Source organism: Argiope bruennichi, chromosome 10 (genome assembly GCF_947563725.1).
Source record: "Argiope bruennichi chromosome 10, qqArgBrue1.1, whole genome shotgun sequence".
NCBI lineage: Eukaryota > Metazoa > Arthropoda > Arachnida > Araneae > Araneidae > Argiope > Argiope bruennichi.
This window is the reverse complement of record NC_079160.1, coordinates 65,513,267-65,530,165: the sequence shown is the minus strand read 5'-3', so window position 1 is coordinate 65,530,165 and position 16,899 is coordinate 65,513,267. Positions and strand designations below refer to the sequence as shown.

The following is a 16,899-nucleotide window of genomic DNA, read 5'->3' as shown; positions in this document are numbered from 1 at the left end:
ACCAATTTTTGCTTGAAATGACGTTTTCCAAACCAAGTTTGAATTGAAAATTCTTTTTGGAATAAAAATAGATAAGATTTAAGATAACTACATAAATGGAATTTAATGATGATAATTTTCGAAGCTGTTTAAAATTTAAAATATCATAAATATTTTTTTTATTATTTCTTTCATGCGGATTTTAGATTAAAGTTTAATTATTTATCTGTTGCCAATGAGAACTTATAACACAAACATAAATATTAAGGTTGTTTTTATCAATTCGTACAATAAAGAGATCATAAAATAAAATTTACGAGGTATTTTATTAATTTTGCACTTCAAAATTTGCATTAAAAATGTTATCTTTAAAAATAATAAATTAACTTGAAATAAATTAATTTTTTTATTCTATTTAAGTAAATTTTTTTCTGCGCTAGTTGAAAAAAAAACTCTTTACAAGCACCTCTCAAAAGTTTTTAAAGTTGTTCTTTTTCTAAGCACATATTCAAACAAATCTCTTAAGAAAAACTATTTCTTTCACTCGAAATGACATTTTAATTCTCGAGCAAACAAAGAAGCGTCTTCTCACTCTTTTATATTTATAAATGCGAAAAAAAAGAAAACTCTTCCAATCTTAAAATGGCGGAGACAGTTGACATAATTAAATTAAATTTTGTTTAAAAAAGTATTCTTTTTACTGTTTGCTATCAGTTTAATTTATTCTTCATTCTATTCTTCATTCTTTCTCTTTTAACATTTCCTGTTGAGTTAAATAGAAATTTTAATCTGGGCGTAGAATTTTGATAGAACTTTTAATTGCTTAATTCAAACTAAGACACTCTTTAATTATTTTTGGGAAATACAATTTAACTGATAACAGATTTCTTTCTTCATTATTTTTGCTGTTATTCTGTTTCTTTCAAGTTTGAAAAACCCATTATACTCAAAATGATTAATAATTATTGATTTTGAGCAGTTTTTTAGAATACAATTTAAGTTCAATAGAATGTGCATGGATTTTTTTCGTAGAAATATGTAGATTTATATAATTAGAAGTTTGGATCGACGCTTAGTGATTGAATTTTGAAAACAAAATACAGTGTATTGAATTGTAGTCTTTTAACATTAATATATTAAACTGTTGAAACATGTTTATTTACTTTCCATTTTTTAGTTTCAGTTCCTATTTCATTAATATAAATATTAGGAAATCGTGGGATTCGTTTTTTTCTTAAATTCATTGATAGATAGCACCATTCGTATTGAATTAAAACTAATTTTATTAATTAACTAATAATTAAATTTTACTCCCATTGTTAAACCCAAATATACAAAACAAATTAAAAAATCGCTTCCACTTTCAATAATATGAAACAAATCAAGTTAAATAGACCAGTCCATATATAGTTTTTAAATTATATTTTTTTCTCCTTCTTTGAGTAAATGTTAAATCAAGAAAATACTGAATTATTCTATTATTAATAAGCTGCAGAAACAATTGAATTTTCTGGACAAAAAACTAGCACTTTTAATAAATAAATTAACTGGCAAGTGATTTCTATTTTGATTAAGCGTTTTTCATTTAAGAATCACTTAATAATTACAAGAATATAAAATTGCTATTTTTCAACTTCATAATATTTTTCACATGCAACACAATTAAATTTGTTGAGTAACTTTAGCGAAAGGTTCAGTAAATAATCACATTTAATGGATTGCTATAACAATTTTTGGAAATGGATATTCTAAAATAAACTTTTGAATGTATAGATGCTATATTTTTGAATATAATAAAAATTTATTGCACTTGATCTCTTTTTCATTAATACAATGGAGAAAATGTGAAAATTGAAAAGACATTCAATTGAAGAATTTTAACTAAACTTTTGTACGCATCTAAGATTATGATGTAAGATACATATAATATAAATAAATGTGGCAAAGCTGACAGGCGTTTCCATAAAATTTTTTGATCAATGAAATATGTTAAAAGCCAAAATTCTCGAAATAGAATTTTCGGACGATAATAGATTTTTTTTCTGTGCTAATTTCGTTCACGAGAAAGTTAATAGCAATTTTTCATGCAAGATTAAAATCTTAAACTGAATTCACTTCAAAAGATGTTTTGTATGAATTATAAGTTTTCTGTAGAATGACTATCATATAATTTTGCGAACAGTGATTAATAAGCATTTTGACTAAATATCTATGCGAATTACAATTGTTCTGTTAAAATCCTTTACGATGTCAATCAAATCAAATTTCCGAAATAAAATTTCATTTTCTTGAGAAATATAAAATATTTTATGTATGGAAAAGTCTAAGCAGATTAAGAAATTCACATTTTGGAAAAGTTGCATTGCTTTTTTATATGAAATAATAAATTCTATCACATCTTATGTACTGTAGAGAGATTTCTTTCAATAATGGTTCTATCTTATTTCAAATGATAGCGATTCATGGTAAAGTTTTAGAAAAATCAAAAAAATATTTATATTTATTTTAATATATTCCTTGAAGTGACATTGGCAGGTTCTTTCTAAATATAATGTTTATTTTAAACCTCTTTGTAATATTTAATTTTGCAATTATGCTTTTCACATCATCTCTGGATTAAATTCTCAATGTCTTTTACTTTATTTAAATTAATTTTTTCTGCAGAAATGTCGTTAATAATATGTTGTTTTGTTCCCTCAATGAAGATGCTTTTGTCGGCTGATTTGATGGATTTATTCGTTCATAGAATCGTCTAAAAGCGCCCGAAAGATTTATTTTACAACGGATTTGAGCCATAGACAAATATGAAGGATGACACCTGGACAAGTATATTCTTCTCCCAATTCCCGATCCTTAAAAGGATGGCACTTTATCCTATAACATACAATATGCATCAGCTATTCACATTCTACTGTTGCATCACATTTGGAGCCTTCTATCCATTGGTCTTAAATGTAAAATATTAACACTATGCCAGAATGGTCAAAATCATTGCAAAAATTATACACTAACAGTCATAATATCGAGAAAAACCAGCTGAGTAGATCGAGTTAACCGGTTATATTTTCTCTAGATTTGATGACATCAGTTAATCTTCTAGCAAAAGACTCAATTGAAAAATTGGTTGTTGAAAAATATCAACCATGCTAACTAAATGGCAGCCCTAAAATTCTTCAGGTGTATGATAAGATTTTTGAATTTTTTTTTTTCTGTGGTCGTTACCTCTACCGTCACCCCCAATGGCCAATTTTTTCAATTTTCCGGCGAAGTTAAAGGAAATTCTTATTGGTAGTTGGATATTAAAATAAAACTATTAGAAAATCTGAAAAACAGAGTGCCTAAATTTCTTCAGATGTATGATGCGATTTTTGAACTATGAGCAGATCTTTCTACATCGTCCTCCGAGTATGCCACATTCAAAACCTTCCATTAGTGACAAAGAGAAAAATCTACACCATCAGATTAGAAAGCAAATTTTTTTTTCTGCGGTCGTTACCACTCCCCTCACCTCAATCGCCAATTTTTTCAGTTTTCCGGCGAAAATAAAGGAAATTCTTGTTGGTAGCTGGATATTGGAAAATCTAACAAAGCATGATATACTTTACGTCGTGTTACGTTGAAACGATTTTGTTACTATATCTGATGAGTATCGGCATTGATACATTTCTTCCTTTTTCCACTATTCTATTTTTCGTATTAATTGAAAAATTTGAACTATAGAACAGCTATCGTTCTCGAAAATCAGAGCAAAACTAATGGTTTTGGTTACCATTAGTTATTAGTTAGAAAAACTAATGGTTACCGTCAGTTCCACAAACCTACCACACTCAAATTAACTCTATTACTTGATTTTACAAGTGAATATTTGAATTATAGTATTTGTTAATGCTTCAGACGAAGAAAAGATTTCTTTGATTTATAATATCTGTACAGGTGTCTTAAAAAATAACAAAGATTAGTTGATTGGAACTTTCTTAAGTTGTGTCTTTCGATGTAATTTTCCAGTCACATTTTATGAGTCAAAATTAAATTTATTATAAAGAATTATATATTCAGAACATATTTTTATGTTTAAATCATGCATTGTCGACATTTATGCACAGAAGACATATTTCTGTGAGAAAATGTCAGATTTTCTTTATTCGATTTTGAAATTTAAGTATAAACTAATGTAAATAAAATAAAACATAGTATAAAAACATTATTGATTTAATTAATCTTGCTTAAATTTGGCTGAAATTGAGAGAAATCCAATAAATTCGAGTTTCTAAAAGTAATTCAACAGTATAGAAAGGAAACAATGTTTTTTCTCAAGAAAACATTCAATAATCAATATTACCTTCTTTCCACCAAAACAAAGCAAAGAAAAAGAAAATATTAAATCCAATTTACAAGTCTCCCTTAAAGTTTCTTATCTGCTCTGTTTCTTTGTAAATTTTTTTTTAAACTGCGTTCAATAATATTGGAAATCTATTCATAGATGACATTTTCCTTTGTTCTCAAATTTCAAAAAGCAAGAAAAAAAAATCCGACAAGAAAGATTTTATTTAATCCCCCCCCCCAAACATCAAACACTGTTTTTATACACTCAGCTTGGCGCCTCTTTATTCGCCAAAATCTTTGCATTTTTTATAATGCAATATCTTAGGTGGCAACACAGCTTTCAAAAGCTAAAAGATCTGGCATATTACTCTTCCCTTTCAGACACAAATAACGTCATCTATATTCCGTTCGCCAAGAAATGGCGCAATCGATAGAACGGTTTTCTATTACACATTTGTTTGGTGAGGAGACACTTCTGACGTTTGCATGAAGCCTTGTCTTCTCATGCTCTGTTTTTGATGTTTGGCGAGAAAATCGTTAACTATTTGCTTCTTTTGTTGTAAGAGTTTCGTCATCCGCTTGTTTTGGCGAAGTTTTATTTATTTTCAGTGTTTTTTCATTTGTTTTGGCGAAGTCTTATTTATTTTCAGTGTTTTTTCAGCTGTATCTTTGTGTAATATACAAAGCTATACAAACATTGTGCCCTGCACGCTCTTTTCTTTTTTTTTTTGTCTGTCTTGGTTTTTGATATTCCCTTAGGAAAATGTATATTTCAAACCAGCGGAACTAAGTCAGTATGTGTATAACTTCTTTTTCTTCCTTGTCCTTTTTCTACATTATTTGACCTGAATATAATGAGTCATGACAATATGATATTAATTTTTATTGCGTTTTGGGAGTAGATGAAAACATATATATGGAGATATATTTTAGCAGTTGCGTGCCCAATAGAAGAAACTTGAAATTTTAAAATTTTAATATATTTCATCACGGGATACATAATTCACGTATAAAGTATAAGTGGTAAGAAATACGTCATTCTACATCGTGACACAAGAGCAAAAGAGATCAAAATTTTTCCCTTCAGTGGTTTTTACAATGAGATTTCATACGAATTACTTTGATACGTGTAATCTTAGGAAAGGGAAATTTAGGTATATTTTAAAGAATGTGGTATGGATTAAGGATTTTTATTCTTTCACTCGGAGCGTGAGAAAATGCTGAAGTGAGCAGTTTTATAAAGGCGCGTGTTAAAAGTAATAAAATAAAAAGGGAAACTGGATCAGGAAATAAGATAACATTTTAGAATTAAATTAATATGGATTAAATTAAGATAACAATTAGGAAATTAATTAAAATTTAAATTATATTAAAAGACATCATTGCATATGTAAATATATTCTTTTCGGTTTTTTTTTTCATATTGCTTTTTAAAGTGTTCTTTGTGTGTAACTGGCAATATTCATTCTAAAACAATAATAATTTGAATATGTTAACCAATTCAGTTTTTATCTGTAAAGATATGTAATTATAAATATACGCTACATTGCAAATATATAGCAATTTCTTTTTCCAACAATATTTTTTTGTTGTTGTTGTTGTACTATCTAGTTATAAGTATCAAAAGAAAATGGAATGCATTTAGTTCTTTTCAAATTTTTTCCAGAATCCCTCTATCTGCATCTCTTTTATTTGTTTCCTCTGTAATGTTTTAAAATTGCACTATGACATGAGGGATGTATTCGTGCTGCTAATAGTTCTGAACTCAGTAATTAATTATTTTTCATAAAAATATAACTCTCTACTATAAAATGTATTTCTGTTCATATCAACAGCTACTTCTTACTGTGAGTTTTCTACTTTTTCATATATGAAATGCACGAAGAGAAAATATTGTAACTGTCAAAATAGTCGAGCTCGAAATTTTGACGAAACCCCTTGACAAACTATTTGCATTAAACGATTCTGGGTGAAGTTTCATTATTTTCCAGAATGAAACATTCAAGAATATTACAAGTTCTGTATGAATTTCGCCTGAGAGAGAATCTCAATTTCGCTGAAAGCATTAAAGTGAAAAGTTGTTTTGTATAAACAAAAGAAGTAAAATTAATATATTTTTATTGTTTAGAAAGTATTAATTTTAGTGCTAAAATTAATACCGACAGAAAAAGAGAATTGACTTATTATTATTTTTTTACGTTTGTTTCAGTCTATACTATTCGTTCCATCATTTTTTACTACGCATAAAATGAAATGAAACGCAACTTTATTTTATGAACACATTAAAAAATACGGGAGTGATATTCCCAAAACTTTCTCGCATAATACCTTCACTAATAAAGGTATTATCTCAGAGAACGCCTTGCTTGTCATTGGCGCACAATAATTACGAAATTTTTGTTGTTGTTTCTTATGGCACTTGCCATGGCAAGTCCGCTGTTACGAAGACAGCGTTTTAAACCTATGGGGGAGCGTTTCTTGTTTTTTTAGTAGCGCCAACCAGGGTCAAGAGCTACTCACGCATCACTCATTCGCTTGCTCAACCCCTTTTTACAGGAGGGTACATTCATACATCTCACAGATAGAACAACGGAAGAACAACCATGCCCAAACCGAGACTCGACCCCAGGACACCCAGATCGAGGGAAGACGCGCTACCCCTATGCCAGGACACTGGCTAGTTACGAAAATCGTTCTTAGGCGTGAATTTAGCATATTTACTGAATCTCTAGTGAAATTCTTGGCGGGTTTTTTTTCTAGATTAACCCCTGGAATGTATTTAATAGAATTCAAAAATCGCATATGTGTTTTAGACACATTTTCCCAACCGATTGAAGCAAGAATTTGGTACAAAACTGCACTTGTAATCGCAAATTCCGATACCAAATTTGATATATTAAAGTCATTGTGGTGTTTTTTTTTTGGTTTTTTTTAATAACCACGTTTATATATTTCTGGAAATTCAGACCGACAGGCGCTTAACCCCCTTCTGGATTTGGCTCACAATTTGACAGATGTTTACACTATTGATGTTAAATCTGTGCACCGAATTTTATTTACCTAGCTTTCTCGAAATGAATATAGATATCGTGATCGTATAGATATAGTTTATTTACCTAGCTTTCACGAAATGAATATAGATATCGTGATCGTATAGATATAGTTTATTTACCTAGCTTTCTCGAAATGAATATAGATATCGTGATCGTATAGATATAGTTTATTTACCTAGCTTTCTCGAAATGAATATAGATATCGTGATCGTATAGATATAGTTTGTTTACCTAGCTTTCTCGAAATGAATATAGATATCGTGATCGTATAGATATAGTTTATTTACCTAGCTTTCTCGAAATGAATATAGATATCGTGATCGTATAGATATAGTTTATTTACCTAGCTTTCTCGAAATGAATATAGATATCGTGATCGTATAGATATAGTTTATTTACCTAGCTTTCTCGAAATGAATATAGATATCGTGATCGTATAGATATAGTTTATTTACCTAGCTTTCTCGAAATGAATATAGATATCGTGATCGTATAGATATAGTTTATTTACCTAGCTTTCTCGAAATGAATATAGATATCGTGATCGTATAGATATAGTTTGTTTACCTAGCTTTCTCGAAATGAATATAGATATCGTGATCGTATAGATATAGTTTTATAGATATCATGTAAACTTATATTCGAACAGACAAACAGTCTACCTCTGGATGAAGTTTGCTCAAATTTTGATAGAAATCAACCAATTCGGTGTAAAGACCGTGTACCTAATTTCATCTCTCCATTTCAAAGCGTTTTTGAGTTATCTTTGTCACAGACATACGGACGGCGGCCATTTTTCAAGAGCGTGTCTCCCAAGAGGTCTAAAACGTGGACATTCATCAAAATCAGGAATTTGAATTTTTGGCAATTACTATACGTTATCTATATTGCGCATAAGAAAGTAAAAATGATTTTGCACAATTTTTAATTAATAAAAACCTGATAAAAAAAATAAATCTCTGAAAATGCAGATTTCTGTCCAACAAAACATTTGTGTTCCAAATGAAGTAGTTCTAGGTTTAAACGATCTATCCGATAGAATGTCAAACCACACAAGCATATTTATTTGGTATTAAATAGGACATATAATTATTTCCTTTATTTTTATTTAAAAAGTATAATATTTACTTATTTTAATTACAGATTTATTTAAAATTTTAATAAATTGACATTATTTTATCAATATTTTGTTATTTGATAAATTAACATTTTAACATTATTTTAGAGATTAAATCTTTATTTAATCCCGTCTAAGAACAGATAACAATTCATCTTGGCTTATCTCAAACATCATTATTTCGACATTCTAGAAAATGGTAAACAAAGTATTTTAATCACTTTATTATCTTCTACATTCCAATCAATTCTGGCATTTCTTTTTCGTTGCCATGGCAATAAAATCTCCTCTGCGCTACTGCTTGGCGCTTTTTTATTTATTTGAGGTGTCACTATACAATAATCTATTCAAAATCTAATAGCCAGAATCGCCAAATTAATTGATGAAGTCAGGCAAAGAGACTGAGATTAAATGAACTTTGGAGTCATTAATATTCATATGTCTGGAACAATGCGCTATCCAAGATATATTATTTCCTGGTTGATTACAGTGTCTGGAATGTGAAGTGTTGTGTTTCAACTCCGAATCACTTAGAGATAGATTTCTGTCCCTGAAATGCATGACTTCTAGTCTGAAACTTCGTTAACCCTATAAAAGTTTTTTTTTTATCCTCCTAGTAATCGTTTTTCGGAATTGAAATGGATTTAAGTAAAAAAATATGTTTAATTTATAAAATAAATTAGTTCCACTAATATCATTATTTGATTAATTAAAAATTGATAAACAATCAAAAGAATTTTTAGGAAAAATTATGACAAAAACTTTTTTTCATCGAAAACTGGTACAAACTTCTGGAATTATAAAAGAGAAATCGGTAAAACCTTCTGGAATAAATAGTACATTTCTTCTATAAGAAAATGAATTGTTTTCTTTTAATTTACTGCATTTTTGAGAATATATGTACGTGTAGAAAGAAACTTCTCTTTTATCCAGATAAATATATCCCCCCCCGGGGGAGCACATCGTTATTGAGGATCAGAAGCTTCCAGCATGGTGGTTGGTTCTCGCCGCTCTGGTGGGCATAGAAAAAGTGGGATTCCTGTGCTTCCCATCGATGACGGGCAGCACTTCCCAAGGGAAGGACTGTACCGTGGCCGGTGGTAGCCCTTAGGACTCAACCAAAGTTCCCATCAGTGTTGCTGTTGAAATGATGCTATCATTCAAATTTTCTGTACGCTTCAGGGCAAGTCAGAGTAGCTGTTTAAAGTTACACAGAAAACATCTTCCACAGTTGAGCATCGCAGATATGAATATGAGAAGTCTCCGGCATGGTGGTTGGTTCTCGCACCATCCGGGTGGGTACAATAACAGTGAGGGGTGGCTACCTCTTACGATGATGGGAGGTGATTCGCACTGGGAGAGTTGTACCGTGATAGGTGATGGTCCTTAAGAATCAAACTTAGTTCCCGCCAATGCTGCCCCGGAATCTGGTCATTGAAATTTAATCCATATGCCTTATGATTAGGTGGAGTAGAGCAGCCTAGAAAATATAAGACATTTACATTTTCGAGAAGAAATTGGAAAAACCATGGGGGTTCTTTAAATAAATAGGTTTTTTTTGTTTGTTTATTCTTAATTTTTATGAAAAAAGTTCCATTTCTAAAATTAGTTTTCAGACTTATTAATTCGAACTTTAACCAAAAAACGGCATTATCAGAATAAGAAAGATGGCATAAAAAAAGATCGAATAAATAAATATAATTAATGCTAACTTATATCGCTTTAGAAGGGAATTTTGTTGACGTAGCATTTCAGCATCAGAGCCAAGTAGTTACGGTGTGGAAAAATAAGAGCCGCACAACTTAGAAGTTAAAGTTAAAAGGAAACGTAAGTTGATTAATAAGAAAACATTTATCTGCGGAAAAATTGAAATTATACATATATATGAGTGTTTATGTCTGTATACTTGTATTTGTAATATATATAAAGGTTCTGGCATCTTGCACCAAAATGGACAATTCATAATTTTTATCAAGCATCATAATTTTGAATGATTTATTGTGAATTATTTAAAAAGTGATATTAAAAAGTGATATTATTTAAAAGTGATTATATGATATTATAAATATGCTATAATTCTTTTGATTCGCTCTGGTTTAGACGGAAAGTTTATGTTACATTTTAAAATATTAGCTAAACTTGACGGAATTTTTTTAACGTTTTTTTTAATTTTATGCAGGAAGAAAAATGTTAATTCCCAACGATAATGGGATTCGAACCAACGTGGACAAAGCCCAATGGATTAGCAGTCCATCGCCTTAACCACTCGGCCACCTCGTCACAACATACCAGTTTCATGAGAGCAAACATATTTTGTATGAACAGATGATGAAAAACTGAAAATTCTTTTCTATGTTTCAAGGACATAGCATATGTGAAAGAACACCTATACGGTCGTTTCTTAGAAAAATAAGAACAATCGACGAGGATGGGATTCGAACCCACGCGGGCAGAGCCCAATGGATTAGCAGTCCATCGCCTTAACCACTCGGCCACCTCGTCATTTTTCACTCCTTCACCTGAGAGATAATATATTTCATATTAACATATGAAGAGAAGGAATTGAAAATTCTTTTTCCTGCTTCAATCTACGCCACATTCATGAAAGAAGCTCTATATTGTCATTTTGGGGGAAAATAAGAACTATCGACGAGGATGGGATTCGAACCCACGCGGGCAGAGCCCAATGGATTAGCAGTCCATCGCCTTAACCACTCGGCCACCTCGTCACAACATGCCACTTTCATGAGAGCAAACATATTTTGTATGAACAGATGATGAAAAACTGAAAATTCTTTTCTATGTTTCAAGGACATAGCATATGTGAAAGAACACCTATACGGTCGTTTCTTAGAAAAATAAGAACAATCGACGAGGATGGGATTCGAACCCACGCGGGCAGAGCCCAATGGATTAGCAGTCCATCGCCTTAACCACTCGGCCACCTCGTCATGTTTCACTCCTTCACCTGAGAGATAATATATTTCATATTAACATATGAAGAGAAGGAATTGAAAATTCTTTTTCCTGCTTCAATCTACGCCACATTCATGAAAGAAGCTCTATATTGTCATTTTAGGGGAAAATAAGAACTATCGACGAGGATGGGATTCGAACCCACGCGGGCAGAGCCCAATGGATTAGCAGTCCATCGCCTTAACCACTCGGCCACCTCGTCTTGCAAGCACTGCCATTGTAATGTAATCAGCACTTGAAGATATTATTGTTGAACTTCCGCTGCACTATTAAAACCGCGATAAAAGCAGTTATCAACAATGGAGGAGTGATCTGTTCAAACAAAAGACCGTAGTTAAATAAAGGTGAAAAAAATCGATTTTTCTAAGCTGTTAGATACTTTATTTCACCTAAGTGAAATGTTTATCTTAAGTTGTGCGAAAATAATGCTTTTTAGATAATTATTTCATATTTTTTATGATTTACGTTTAAGTTGCAATAAATTTTACATTAATTTCTTTATGAATTAATTCTTAGGACCCACCAGCAAAAATATATTAGCTTTGTTTAAAATAATTGGAAAGAACCACTTTAAAATACAATAGTTTCAAACATTTTTACTAAGAAATACCGCTTACCACTGTTTACTATATGGAAATCAGAATATTTCCTAAACTAAAGTGAGAGTCAAAAGAAAATAAGCACCGATGATTGATTTAGAAAATGTGTTATTTCAAATATATTATTGACTTATAATATAAAGCAGATATATACAATTATTAACTTATTTAAGCAGAATCTCACAACTTGTAAGTATTAAATTAAAATAAATTACATAAAGAAATAATTCAAGCTTAACCTAATATCATCCAATTTTAGGCGTCAGAAAGAAAGTAAACACTCAGAACTCTTTCTCCTTCAAATGTAATTTTATAGATATCACCTCATTTTTTCTTAGAGGATCTTGATATGATTTAAGGTTTTATATTAGGCCTAAATTTATGTAAATTTCTAGAAAAATCTGAGAGATATTTCTAGAAAATTACATAATCTGCGCTGGGAAAACAAATAGCACTACAAAAGAAAAAATGATAATAAATTTGAAGGAAAATGGTAAATTCATACGTGAAATAGAAAATAATTGTTGATTGAAGCCACTACATAGTGAAGAAAATTCTTGACAAATACTCCAAATACAGGCAGATTAAAGATTTTTAGAGAACAGGAAGATCAAGACGATTTCCTGATATGGAAAGGAGAGCAGTAATATGAGATATTATTGCTAATGCAGTTGCAAGTGCTGTTAAAATATCTCAAAGCATCTCTCAAAGATAAACGAAGACAATAAGTGCAAGCACTATAAGTAAGACTCTTCATGGACATGGGTTACATGGCGGGATTTCACGTAAGAAACCATTCATCACGAAATCGAACCAGAAAAAGCGTCTGCTGTTTGCCAAAAAATACCTTAATAAGTATTTAGATTTTTGGAATAATATTTTATTTAATGATGAGAAAGAAATCGAATTGCTTTGGAGAATAGAAGTTCGCAAAAAATGTAGATATCAAAGATTGAAGAATCCAGTAATAATTATTCAGTCAAGACAATGAAACATAGGGGTGGATCTGTTATGATCTGGTGGTGTAAGGCGACAGCAGAAGTCTGTAATTTGGTATTTGTCGCATCTGCAATGAAAAAATGGACTTTTCAAATATTTTAAAAGATAATGTTGCCCTTAGTGTTGCGAATTTGAGATTGCCATGAAGCTGGATCTTCTAACATGATAACAGTCCCAAACACACATCAAAGTCTGTGAAAGAATGGTTACTCTATAGTGTTGCGAAGAATTTGAACCATCCTCCACAGTCACTAGATCTAAACCTCATTGAAAATTTATGGGTATATTTTGAGAAAAATGCAGGCCCAAGAGCCATTTTTAGTAAGGAATATATGAAACAAATTGTTACAGAAGAATGGCAAAAAATTCCCTTCCGAACTAACAAAAAAAAAAAACTGGTTACATTTATGCCTAGACGATTAAAGACAATGATAAAATCTAAAGGATTGCAGACAAAATATAAATACTACAGCTTTCAATGTTTTTTGTCCGTATCAATGTTCTCTGTTTACTTTTTTTGACGCATGAAATTTGATGCTTTTCGGTTTAAGTGGAATTATTTCATTTTGTACTTTGATTCAATTAAACTTTTACAAGTAATTGTATCCTACATGAATAAGTTAACAATTGTATATACCTACTTTATATTATAAATAAATAATATATTTGAAATAAACATTTTCTATATTAATCATGGGTGTTTACTTTCTTTTGAAGTTCACTGTATGTTTAACTGAAAGAGTAATTGTTTTTAAAATAGAATAAACAAACTATGATAATTATTTAATTTATTTTTTCAGGCAATTAGAGAATGAGGTATGTTACTGGGTTTCCTATCGTTTTAAATTATTTTTCAATCGATTAAAAGTTTTGCTACTGCCTCTGCTTTTGTTTGACAAGTTTTATTTCTAAGTTAAGCTGCGATGATAACAACTGTCCAGGAAATTAATTTTCGTCTCTCATTGTGGCAACCCGGACGTGCAAGTTCTATACTGTTGGGCCCGTTTTGCCCGGTTTCTGATTCAAACGTGGGATGCATGATGCATCATCAATAATATCTCGGGGGGGGGTAGAAATGTCAGGTATTCATACTTTACAATGATGAATTGTTCTTCTTCCCAGGATAACTTCAGAACTTGCAAAAAAAAAAAATAGTCATTAAATTTGTACTAGTATAAACTTTCAAGATAAGATTATGAAACTATTTTTAAAATTAATTTTTTTTTATTTATCAAATTATAGGTTGAGTTGAATAAAAGAAATATTTAAATGTAAGAATACCGCACATGAATTAAGATTTTTGAGAAATTTATTTACTTAAGTTGATTTTGTAACTCAATCAGGGATTATATGAGTCAATTAATGACTCCATTTCGGCTTCCTTACTATCCATAGTGATAATGAGGAAATGGACGAATCCACTTTATCATTGCATATATAAAACTGCATTCAGATTTTAACTACCTTCAGGAGCTGGAGGGTTAAAGAAATAAAGAGTCGAAAAAAGATTATCTCCGTAATTTTTATTTCCTTGATCATAAATGCGCATGCTCCATTTTAACTCTAGAAAATCACGCAATCCTTGAACATGATGTAATGAGCACGAACTTAATGGAGTTTGCCTTGAGTTGGCATGATGAATCAGAGGGTTAGTCATCATCAGGAGTCAGAGAGTTAAAAAAAAAGGAGTCGTAAAAAATTCTCCATAATCCTTTTTTCCTTGAGCATAAATGCGCCTGACCCGTACTAACTTTGGAAAATCACATGATCAATATTAATAAGACTCATTGAGCATGAATTCAGTGGAGCTTATAGTCAGGTATCAAGATGAATCATGACTTAGTTGTTACCCCCCCCCCCCATGATCTTAATAACCAGCATGAGTGAGGACTAGTATCGCGTGACAAACATGAACTCAACAAATCAACAGGAAGAAGAAAACAAATTATCGAGACGACGCGGGAGTCATTTAATTTCTATTCGTTTCAGTATCCCGATATTAACACTTTTTGATGATTCTACCACTCTAATGAGTGAGACGCGGAAAAATGAGCGGATTTCCTGAATTACTCGTCATTCCTTGATATTGATTTCTGTCAAATGAAATAATTTTTCATTCGGTTTTTTTTCACGTGTATATGACTATCGTGTCATTTTTGGCTGTATTATTTTATTTTAGCTCAAATTTGTGCATTGATTGGTTATATAACTAAGTCAAGTGGCCAAAAATATTTCAGGAGTGGCTTGAAGATGTGCTATATTTATAGGCTATCATTACCGACAGAGTTTATCTACCGTTATTAACCTGAAAATGTTATCAAAAAATCCAATAATAAATAAAAAAAAGTGTATTAAGATAAAAAAAATTACAAATTAAATTAATAAAATAGTTTTCTAAATTATTTTTTTAAAAACCTTAATTATCAAACTTATAGAGCAAAAATTTTCCATTTATTCATCACAATTCAATGTGTAGATTCCTTACAGTAAATAATAATTGCTATAAACTATTTTATTATGAATTACAATCTTTTTCCGATTATATGACGAGTTAGTAGCAGTTTTTACGCCTCTGAAATTCATCAATAATCCAAGTTCAACTTGTTGTTAAATATAAACACCTCCTCCTTCCCCCTTCCCCCTTTCGTCCCTATTTTGACTAAATAAACTCATCCTGACGCATGCTTAAAAGCGCGGAGAGTTTTCGAATCCAAAAATGTACTGTTCTTTTTTACGGTTTTTCTTCATAGCTATTTCATACATTTTTTTTAATATCTTACAATGGATCAGCTAGAATGCCAAAAAAAGCCCAAGGAAACAGCAGTTCACAACCAGGCCCATTTTGACGGTCGCTTGCAGAAATAAAGAAAATCTAATAATTCTTCTAAAAATATCTAGTGATAAAAATTTAGCACGCACAACTAGGAGAGGAAATTGTTTACTGTAGTAGTTAATATAGTTAATATCATATAATATAGCATAGTTAATATCATGTAATTATTTAATAATAAATAATTAAATAATTGTTTGAAATCACACGGAAGTTTTATTGAAACGTCCATCATATTCTGAAACGATATGTATTAATAAAATATGAAACTTTTAGCATCATTTTGCGACATTACAAATGAATGGGTGTATATTCAAAACATGCTCTTTTACTGCAAATCTTCCGTATTTTGTCATTGGTGTCAATAACCACCAATTAGTCATACAGAATTAAATCACACAAATAAAAATGCAATCGATCCATATCCAGCGGAACGTGCGGATAACCTCCTACATTGATGCAAAAATCAACTTATCCTTCCGAAAAATTAAAAACTTTACCAGTTCGAAGAGGAATAACATCATCTTGCAGTTAATATCTAAAAAAACAAAGCATAAGCTCAAATTTATGCAAAATTTTTAAAAATTGAACTCATGCATTTCCTTTAATCTTAAAATACCTTACACATATCCCAGTTAGATTGATAATTTAGTCTGACAGTCAATGTCATATGTTTCCCAATGATATTCCAAACATTAAAGTGGCCGCGGTGGCCTGGTGGTAAGGTCTTGGCTTCGGAACCAGGTTCGAATTCGACGATTCCGATTCCACCAAAGAACCGTCGTGTAAGCGGATATGGTGCATGTTAAACGTCCGGGCCAAACGTCATCCCACTAGTGTGGTGTGGAGAGGGGGATGCCAACTCAGGTGTCGTCCTCGTCATCTGACCGCGGTTCAAAATTACGAGGTCTTTCCCAAAATAGCCCTAGTATTGCTTTAAAACGGGACGTTAATATAACTAAACTAAACTATCCGAAGATTAACAACTTCCGAATCCTGAAAAATTCCCTATCGATGACGGTC

General features: G+C 30.9%; 4 non-coding genes across 4 annotated transcripts; all 4 read right to left on the bottom strand.

Moving 5' to 3' along the window:
- Window positions 1–10,892: 10,892 nt before the first annotated feature.
- Window positions 10,893–10,974, bottom strand: Trnas-gcu (transfer RNA serine (anticodon GCU)). The gene has a single exon. It is a non-coding gene; the product is annotated as a tRNA-Ser (tRNA).
- Window positions 10,975–11,119: 145 nt separating this feature from the next.
- Window positions 11,120–11,201, bottom strand: Trnas-gcu (transfer RNA serine (anticodon GCU)). The gene has a single exon. It is a non-coding gene; the product is annotated as a tRNA-Ser (tRNA).
- Window positions 11,202–11,341: 140 nt separating this feature from the next.
- Window positions 11,342–11,423, bottom strand: Trnas-gcu (transfer RNA serine (anticodon GCU)). The gene has a single exon. It is a non-coding gene; the product is annotated as a tRNA-Ser (tRNA).
- Window positions 11,424–11,568: 145 nt separating this feature from the next.
- On the bottom strand, window positions 11,569–11,650 carry Trnas-gcu (transfer RNA serine (anticodon GCU)). Its single transcript has one exon. It is a non-coding gene; the product is annotated as a tRNA-Ser (tRNA).
- Between the last annotated feature and the right edge of the window lie 5,249 nt (window positions 11,651–16,899).